We start from the raw sequence: 10,104 nt of genomic DNA, 5'->3' as shown, positions 1-10,104 counted from the left end.
TCATAGTTACGTCAGTCAGCTGGAATTAAAAATACAAATAGTTGTGTCGTTAGTCCAGAATCTTCACGGTCCTCATGGACGACATAATTAGGAACCAGTACTAAAAAAAAATGGTACTTGGTATACATCTCTTATCTTTAAACCTTTGAAATATGCTGACATATGTGCTGCTAAAGGTAAATAAACAGTAGCCATATTGAATGTTTGCCTTCATTTGACCACGTGAGGTAAGGAGGACGGCCTCTAGGTCACATGGTTACACCCCAACAATTACACTGTTGATGATTGATGAGCATTCATTTTTAAATGGACGTGTTAAAAAGCAAGTATATCTCCATCTTTAGTCACAAATGTGGCCCCCGGATGAACGTGTGTCACAAACATTGTATTAGATGATATGTGGATGTTGTGCTTACTTGGACTGTGATGAAGCTGTGAGGACTCAGGTGCTTTGTCTTCATGCTCTTCAGTCTTCACAGAGACAACAGTCAGTGGAAACTTGCTGACATCATCCTCCTCCTGCCCTACAGGACACTCTCCCTCCTCTTCCTCTTTCATGTGTGAGGGCTGTGGATCCTCTGAAGTGAAACTGTCCCCCTGCAGATGAGGGAGACATTCTTCTTGGTGTCCAATCAGCTGATGGATGTCTACAGGACACAAACAAAACACATTTGAACTCCTACATGCTAAATATTAAATCGTACGTGAAATATAGGACTGTGGCTATTGAAAATGTTATTAATCAAGTGTTCTACTGGAAATGTTTTCGATTAATCGAGTAACTGGATAAAATAGTGTTGCTTGTTTAAAGACAAATTTAAGCGACTTTAAGACATTTCACTTAATAATGAACGGCCAATTGGTTTGAGATGGTATGAGATCAAGATGTCATCTTTAGATCAGGCTTTGTTTTTTCCACAATCACTGCCACATTAAAAAGTTAAAGTACCAATGATTGTCACACACACACTAGGTGTGGCCAGATTGTTCTCTGCATTTGACCCATTAACCTTGATCACCCCCTGGGAGGTGAGGGGAGCAGTGAGCAGCAGCGGTGGCCACGCCCGGGAATCAATTTTACGGTGATTTAACCCCCAATTCCAACCCTTGATGCTGAGTGCCAAGCAGGGAAGTAATGGGTCCCATTTTCATAGTCTTTGGTATGACACAAGCTACTGATCTCAGGGCGGACACTCTAACCACTAGGCCACTGAGTAGGTGGATGTAGCAGGTGTTGTAGTAGGTTAATGGCTGCACCAATATGAAGGAAATAACAGGTCAGTATAGCTTTTACACACATAAATAACTTGTCAAACCTGCCAGCTAGCAGGCAAGGTTTACAGCATTAGTTACCATGGTAACTGACTCTGACTTTGTCTTACCTCTCTTATTTACATACTCAGGAGTTTGCACTTAACCTGCTCTCTGGAATATTCCCCCGGTGACTGTGTGAGTTTTGTGTAAACATGTTGATACACTTTGTTACAAACTGAGAGGAACATCAACCTCTCATAAATATTGTGTGTCTGAACATCCTCACATGACAATTCATCTTCCTATAGACAATCTATTGAAGAAAAGTGTTAATAATAAATATAAAGTTAGTAAAGATGTGAGAGTAAGAAGTAAACAAACCTGTTGTGTGTAACACAACTTGATGTTTTTCATGTTGTCGCTCCTTCTCCTCTTTTGTTGGACAAAGTTCCTCCTCGTACTCTGCTATGGTTCTTTCGCACATTTTCACACAATCACAACACTTTACACTCACACTTGATCTCTGCTTAGCGATGTGTTTTCATCTCTCTTTGTTAGCAGCTAACAAGCTAAGCTAACTAGCAAGCTAAGCTAGCTGGAGAAGCATCAAAGTGCGCTCAGACTAATATACAAACAGTTATTATGACTCTATTTAATAGAGTGTAATAAAGGACATATATGTGTACATGGACGCACAGATTAAGAACACTGAACTGTGACGACTGCAATAACGTCTTCACCGTCAGACGCCATCTTGCTTTATTCTCGCCCTGTTTGGTTCGCGCGCAGTCTTGTCAGATCTCGCGAGAGAAACGAGTAAAACGAGCTCTCGCCCCCATAGACATCTTATAAGTAGACGCAGCATTGGCTGCTGGGACGCGAGAAATTGGGCGGTCATCTTGAAGTGGTGATGAGGAGCCGGCGAGCAGCCTAAACTGACAGTTGACAGGTAGAAAACCAGTGTTGGGACTAACGCGTTACAAAGTAACGCATTACTGTAACGCCGTTAGTTTCGGCGGTAACTAGTAATCTAACGCGTTATTTTTTTTTATTCAGTAATTTAGTTACCGTTACTACATGATGCGTTACTGCGTTATTTTACGTTACTTTTGATGTAGTATCGGCTAGAAACAGAAGCGCTGCGGTGTCGTTCTTCTGAATCTTCCTCTGTCACAAGCCGGAGAGAAGAAAAGAGGCGCGGTCTATGTGTGTGTGTGTGTGGGTGGATCATGTGATCCGCGGTTTGATATATGAAACAAAAAAAAAAGTTGTTGTCACGTTCAGTCCACACACAGCGTGGTCGTGGCGAGCGGAGTAACGGAGGAGCTTGAACGCCCCCGCCATTGAATCGGTGTGTTTATAAGTGCAGACTCGGTTGTGCAAAACGAGGGTTTTAAACACATGCTGATAACGTGCTTGAGCCACGTTACGACATCCCGTCGCGCACCCACTTCAGCGATAAGATTGTGCCAGATCTTTATGAGCAGGAGAAGAAAAAAGTTGTGGATGAACTATCCCGAGCATCAGCTGTTGCGCTCATGACAGACGGGTGGACGTCCAGCGGAACTATAAGCGCTCACTTCATCACAGCAGACTGGGAGATGAGAAGACACGCCCCCTCTACGAGAGTCACCTTGCGCAGGTACTGACACAGGCAGTGGAGGAATGGAAGATAAAGATATCCCAGTCACACGTGATAATGCCAAAAATCTAATAATTACAGAGAATGAGGCAGGACTGGGACCACAGATAGGTGCTTTTCACATGTAGTGAATTTGGCATCACATCTCAGTCAATAGGATGGAGCGCCTCTTTGGGAGGATCAGGAAGGTTTCCTACTTCCACCCAAGCACAACAGCTGCTCATGTGCTTAAGACAAAGCAAGAAATGCTAAAGCTGCCTGCTCATACATGATGTCCCAACGAGGTGGAACTCCACTTATGATATGTTGGAGCAGCAGGCAGCTATATACTCTGCATTGACCCACAACACCCTGAAGACAAATGTCACCCTGTCTGATGATGATGTGAGAGTGGCAGGTGAGGTCCTCCAGGTGCTTAAAAGTGTTCCATCTCTACTGAGCACTGAAACTTCACCATCTGTGTCAATGATCCTGCCACTGAAAACAAGGATTCTACAATCCATGGCTCCAAGCGTGGAAGACAGCAGCATCACTCCAGATGTCAGGCTTTATTTCACTACCTATGTTTCAAGGAAGATGATGTTTCTTCTTATGTTGCACTTAAACTTGTTTTTTATTAATAGTCATTGGTCCAAGTTTAAAGAAAGGAGGAATGCCTTTTTATGTTGCACTGTTTTTCATTAATTATGTTAAAAGGAAAATAAAAATGTATGTCAAGTTGATCAACAGATTGTATTATTCTCCAGTGCAATAACAGTACTGAAATGAAGGCAAAAAGGGCATTAATGGGAGCTTTAAAAAAAAAACAAGAAGAAAAGAAGTAACTAAATAGTTAGTTTTCACAGTAACGCATTACTTTTTAGTGTAAGTAACTGAGTTAGTAACTGAGTTACTTTTGAAATAAAGTAACTAGTAACTGTAACTAGTTACTGGTTTTCAGTAACTAACCCAACACTGTAGAAAACAAAGATGGTGTTCAGCGTTTTCCTGCTCAAATGAACGGACTGTTGAAAATAGGAATCGGGGGATTACTTTTCACAAGTAAGATTTAACATTAACGTATAATTGGTTTTATTTTATGAAAATAATATTACCACAGAGTTGAGAAGGAGCAAAGATCTTCAATATTTGTATGTGAAAATCACAAAGAAATCTTCTGGGGGAGGATGACGCCCTTACAGGGGTTTGCTTTACAAACTTTCAGCCCCACTTAAAACAGAATTCACCAGCCGCCACTGATTATGATGATTCTCTTTTTAGGCAAAGTATATAAGACAATTCTTAACAGTATAATTGTAACCAGGAATAAGCCTTCAAGTAACAATATTCAAATACTAACATTGTTGGGTAAGACAGAAGTTGGTTTTATTCTGAATCCAGTGAAACAGATTGGTGGTTTTAGCTGATATAAAGACTTTCAGGTGTTTATATATGTTTATGTTGAAGTATTTGGCAGACGCTTTCATCCAAAGCGACATACATAAAAAATACATATAAAACAATGACTGTAAACATGATCATTTAAGGGAAGAATGTAATAGAAAATATCAATACAAAGTGTCAAGACAGAATAAACTCTGTGCTGCTGCAGCAACAGAGATACAGTCTATAAGATATATAGATATCTAATGTATTCATACATTGTTTATGTAGCATGTATATATAACCTCATCATATTGTTTCTTCAACTTCAAAATAGCTGACCCTTCTCTGGGATTATATTCCCAGTTTTGATCTGGGAAGTCTGCTCACTTATAGCATATAAGAATATTCTATTACTGTTAAGCAAACTATGAATAATAAACATGTGTCCTTTATCATAGCTACACGTATGACAAAAAGGGGGTGAAAATCAGTGGTATTCAGTGAGGTAAGATGAATTAAATGCGCTGACAGTTCATTGCTCCTGCCAAATGAATTGCACTGAGTGGAGCGGATCACCACTCCAAGATGGCGGCCCCGCGTCTCGTCAGCGCCAGTAGGCAGTAGCGCTCCATGCTGCGTCTACTTATAAGATGTCTATGGTTATAACGTTAGCAGTGAGTTTACAGCCTCACTCATTTAACTACACAGGAAATACAAGTCACGTTACTTAGCCAATAAACGTTAGCTTACATTCAAAACGTACCCTTCTTTGTGCAACTTCAAATGTCGAACGAAGTTGGAAGTTGTTGCGTCTCCGTCTGTAATCTTCGAACCGCATGTTTTGCATACTGCAATTCGTTTTTTGTTGACCAAGTCGTAGTTTTAATACCCGAACAAAACTATTTTTGGCATCATTTTTCCTCACTGGCGCGTTGTTTGAGAGCTCTTCTTTGTTGGTTGTCCTGCAATTTGATTGGATGAATGCTGTGGGACGAAAATAACGTGGATGTAATTTGATTGGATGTTGTACTGACAGACAGAGACGTACACAATGAAAGATACGGAGCGCTCCTGAATAACTTTTTAATCTTTGGGTTTTGGGGAAAGTAGCAAGTTCTGTCAAGTCAAAAGGCTATACATATGATCGACACCTTTAATATTGCTAAATTAACACAACACGCCAGTTTAGGTAATCCCTGCATATTTACTGCTCCTGTTGTGTTCTAATTAAATTAAGTAATTCATTCATTCATTTATACAGCACACATTCTCATATTGTGTATCAATTATGATACATTGTTATATTGCAGTAACAGCCAAACTGGTGTTGAACATATTGACGGACTATCCGTGACTGGTGAACTTATAAAATGACATGTGTTTTTGTAAAACTGAAAGTGAAATAAAAACCATTGTTTTGTTTTTTTTGCAAGAAGTGAGAAACAGCGCCCTCTGGCGTGAGTGTAAAAGCTTACAGCACCTGGTATTCCCAGGCGGTCTCCCATCCAAGTACTAACCAGGCCCGACCCTGCTTAGCTTCCGAGATCGGGCGTGTTCAGGGTAGTATGGCCGTAAGCCGAAAGACGAGGTAAAAACAACCTTTTTAAATGAAACTCTTACAGACGGGGTGGGAGAAAATGACTAATTATCCAAGAGCCTGGCGCGCATGCGTACACTAATGTGCGTTTTCATGCTGTGTGATTGTCTTCCTTTGCTACGGCGGTCAAGTTGCTTTCACGGTGGATATTTGCCTCCGGAGCTCCAGCGGAAGCTCCCCCTCACTGTGCCCACACTGCTCTCTCATGCTGCGGGGAGATTGCAGGAGAGGTGCCGCTCTCAACACTACTTTATGCTTAGGGACCGTCAATAAATTACTATTGTCTTCGAAGATGTATATCTGCTACATCAAAACACTGATTCATCTAAAAGGAGGTCAAATAAATAGTCCTACAGTTTTAATATCGTTCCTGATTTTATCATTTAAATATTTTTTAATGTAAACAATAATTATTTGTTTTAAAAGTCTCCATGTCATCATGCAACGTAGTAACCAAATTCCACTGTTTTATTTTAAAATAGGATCAAAAACATTTTGATATTAAAAATAAATGTTTCTTTTCAATAGATTCCTGGTCATATGACCTAAAATCCCAAATTCACTTGATATTTGAAGTGTTTTCTCTAATGTGTTTCACACCTTTTTGTTTTAAAAAGTAAGTTTAATTTGATTTTATATAAATTTGTAATATTGAAAACCATGGTTTCATTTTTAGCTCCCGCAACAACTACGACTATCCAACATAAAACCAACTTGACTCTCATTTGGAACTAATAAAAATGTTGATAATTATCTGTATAATATTTATCATGCACATGATTTTTATTAAAAAACGTATCTTTTTAAAAAAAATTTTTTTAATAAAACCCTATTTTAAAATAAAAGTGTGTGCGTTACACTAAAAGGTTAGCATGACTAATAAGTGGAATTAGGTTACTGAGTTGCATGACATGGAGACTATTGGGAAAATATCCTTATTGTTTTATATTAAACATGGATATATTGTTAAAATTATGAAATAATGGGCATGCACAATAAGGAGGTATGACTAATTATTTACCTTCTTTTAGATGAATCAGTGTTTTGATGTAGATGAATACATTTTTCAAGGTAATGGTTATTTATTGACGGTCCCTACGCATAAAGTAGTGTTGAATACCAGGTGCTGTAAGCTTTTACACTCACGCCAGAGGGCGCTACAAAGTGCTGAGACTACAGCTGTTGTGATTCATGTATTGCTTTAATTGCAACTATTCCAAAATAAGGGAATATATTTGGTTATTATAATACAATTCCACTAAATATTTACAACTACAGTTGAAAGTACAAACCTTTACAACAGGATTTCAAACACAAAACCCAACTATAGCAATATTTAGATTGATTTAAAAATAATGGTGTGGTCTTTTGCAGTCAGTCAACCTCGCCCACGCCTCCTACCACTCCGTCCTGCATGAAGCTGAGGAGCCACGACTCGTCTCGCTCTGATCAGGCAACTTATGATTTAAAGGGGTCATATAAGCTACTGTTTATTTACCAAAATGAGTTGTATGTCTTTGTTTTGAAAATGTAAAAGTTTATTTTTATTTTCAGAATGTTGAAATAGTTGTACCGGGGGTGGGGGGGAAGAGCTGGTTACTTGTTTCTCTCGCGAGATCTGGAAAAGAGCTGGTTTGTACTTGTTTCTCTCGCGAGATCTGACAAGACTGCGCGCGAACCAAACAGGGCGATGATAAAGCAAGATGGCGTCTGACGGTGAAGACGTTATTGCAGTCGTCACAATTCAGTGTTCTTAATCTGTGCGTCCATGTACACATATATGTCCTTTATTACACTCTATTAAATAGAGTCATAATAACTGTTTGTATATTAGTCTGAGCGCACTTCTCCAGCTAGCTTAGCTTGCTAGTTAGCTTAGCTTGTTAGCTGCTAACAAAGAGAGATGAAAACACATCGCTAAGCAGAGATCAAGTGTGAGTGTAAAGTGTTGTGATTGTGTGAAAATGTGCGAAAGAACCATAGCAGAGTACGAGGAGGAACTTTGTCCAACAAAAGAGGAGAAGGAGCGACAACATGAAAAACATCAAGTTGTGTTACACACAACAGGTTTGTTTACTTCTTACTCTCACATCTTTACTAACTTTATATTTATTATTAACACTTTTCTTCAATAGATTGTCTATAGGAAGATGAATTGTCATGTGAGGATGTTCAGACACACAATATTTATGAGAGGTTGATGTTCCTCTCAGTTTGTAACAAAGTGTATCAACATGTTTACACAAAACTCACACAGTCACCGGGGGAATATTCCAGAGAGCAGGTTAAGTGCAAACTCCTGAGTATGTAAATAAGAGAGGTAAGACAAAGTCAGAGTCAGTTACCATGGTAACTGACGCTGTAAACCTAGCCTGCTAGCTGGCAGGTTTGACAAGTTATTTATGTGTGTAAAAGCTATACTGACCTGTTATTTCCTTCATATTGGTGCAGCCATTAACCTACTACAACACCTGCTACATCCACCTACTCAGTGGCCTAGTGGTTAGAGTGTCCGCCCTGAGATCAGTAGCTTGTGTCATACCAAAGACTATAAAAATGGGACCCATTACCTCCCTGCTTGGCACTCAGCATCAAGAGTTGGAATTGGGGGTTAAATCACCGTAAAAATGATTCCCGGGCGCGGCCACCGCTGCTGCTCACTGCTCCCCTCACCTCCCAGTGGGTGATCAAGGTTAATGGGTCAAATGCAGAGAACAATCCGGCCACACCTAGTGTGTGTGTGACAATCATTGGTACTTTAACTTTTTAATGTGGCAGTGATTGTGGAAAAAACAAAGCCTGATCTAAAGATGACATCTTGATCTCATACCATCTCAAACCAATTGGCCGTTCATTATTAAGTGAAATGTCTTAAAGTCGCTTAAATTTGTCTTTAACCAAGCAACACTAAGTTTTATCCAGTTACTCGATTAATCGAAAACATTTCCAGTAGAACACTTGATTAATGACATTTGCAATAGCCACAGCCCTATATTTCATGTACGATTTAATATTTAGCATGTAGGAGTTCAAATGTGATTTGTTTGTGTCCTGTAGACATCCATCAGCTGATTGGACACCAAGAAGAATGTCTCCCTCATCTGCAGGGGGACAGTTTCACTTCAGAGGATCCACAGCCCTCACACATGAAAGAGGAAGAGGAGGGAGAGTGTCCTGTAGGGCAGGAGGAGGATGATGTCAGCAAGTTTCCACTGACTGTTGTCTCTGTGAAGACTGAAGAGCATGAAGACAAAGCACCTGAGTCCTCACAGCTTCATCACAGTCCAAGTAAGCACAACATCCACATATCATCTAATACAATGTTTGTGACACATGTTCATCCGGGGGCCACATTTATGACCAAAGATGGAGATATACTTGCTTTTTAACACCACCATTTAAAAATGAATGCTCATCAATCATCAACAGTGTAATTGCTGGGGTGTAACCATGTGACTTAGAGGCCGTCCTCCTTACCTCACGTGGTCAAATGAAGGCAAACATTCAATATGGCTACTGTTTATTTACCTTTAGCAGCACACGTCAGCATATTTCAAAGGTTTAGTGGTGAAGATTAGGGATGTATACCAAGTACCATTTTTTTAGTACTGGTTCCTAATTATGTCATCCATGAGGACCGTGAAGATTCTGGACTAATGACGCAACTATTGGTATTTTTAATTCCAGCTGACTGACGTAACTATGACACGTTGTCACATTGAGTTCAGCTGCCGCTGCTACACATTAAAATCAGCTTTGAATAATGACAAATAAGGAAGCAACAACACGCAAAAGTGTGATGTGTGTGTTATTGACAAGAAGATGACATAACTGCATTTCACCTTGCACTGCACACATAGTTGACTTCTTTAACACTTCAAATAAACAGCTGTTTTTTTTTTTCTTGTTTTTTTTTCTTTATTTAACCAGGTAAAAATCCCATTGAGATCAAAGATCTCTTTTCCAAGGGAGACCTGGCCAAGAGGGCAGCAGCAAGGTTACATTAAAAACAGTAAACAACACGTAAAACATCAAATGTACAACATTAAAACTTGCTGACATAACACATGTGCATACAGACAAGGTAGACTGCAATCCTTTCACAGAAGCTTTAAACTCATTCAATGTACCGTATTTTCCGCACCATAAGCCGCCCTGGGTTATAAGCCGCGCCTTCAATGAACGGCATATTTCAAAACTTTGTCCACCTATAAGCCGCCCCGTGTTATAAGCCGCATCTAACTGC

The 10,104-nt window shown here is 39.7% G+C and overlaps 1 pseudogene; it reads right to left on the bottom strand.

Moving 5' to 3' along the window:
- Positions 1–5,729: 5,729 nt before the first annotated feature.
- On the bottom strand, positions 5,730–5,838 carry LOC133571197 (5S ribosomal RNA; annotated as a pseudogene).
- Positions 5,839–10,104: the final 4,266 nt, after the last annotated feature.

The sequence above is a fragment of the Nerophis lumbriciformis genome, linkage group LG28 (genome assembly GCF_033978685.3).
Source record: "Nerophis lumbriciformis linkage group LG28, RoL_Nlum_v2.1, whole genome shotgun sequence".
Lineage (NCBI taxonomy): Eukaryota > Metazoa > Chordata > Actinopteri > Syngnathiformes > Syngnathidae > Nerophis > Nerophis lumbriciformis.
Note: the sequence above shows the minus strand (reverse complement) of the source record. Positions and strands in the feature narration are given on the sequence as shown.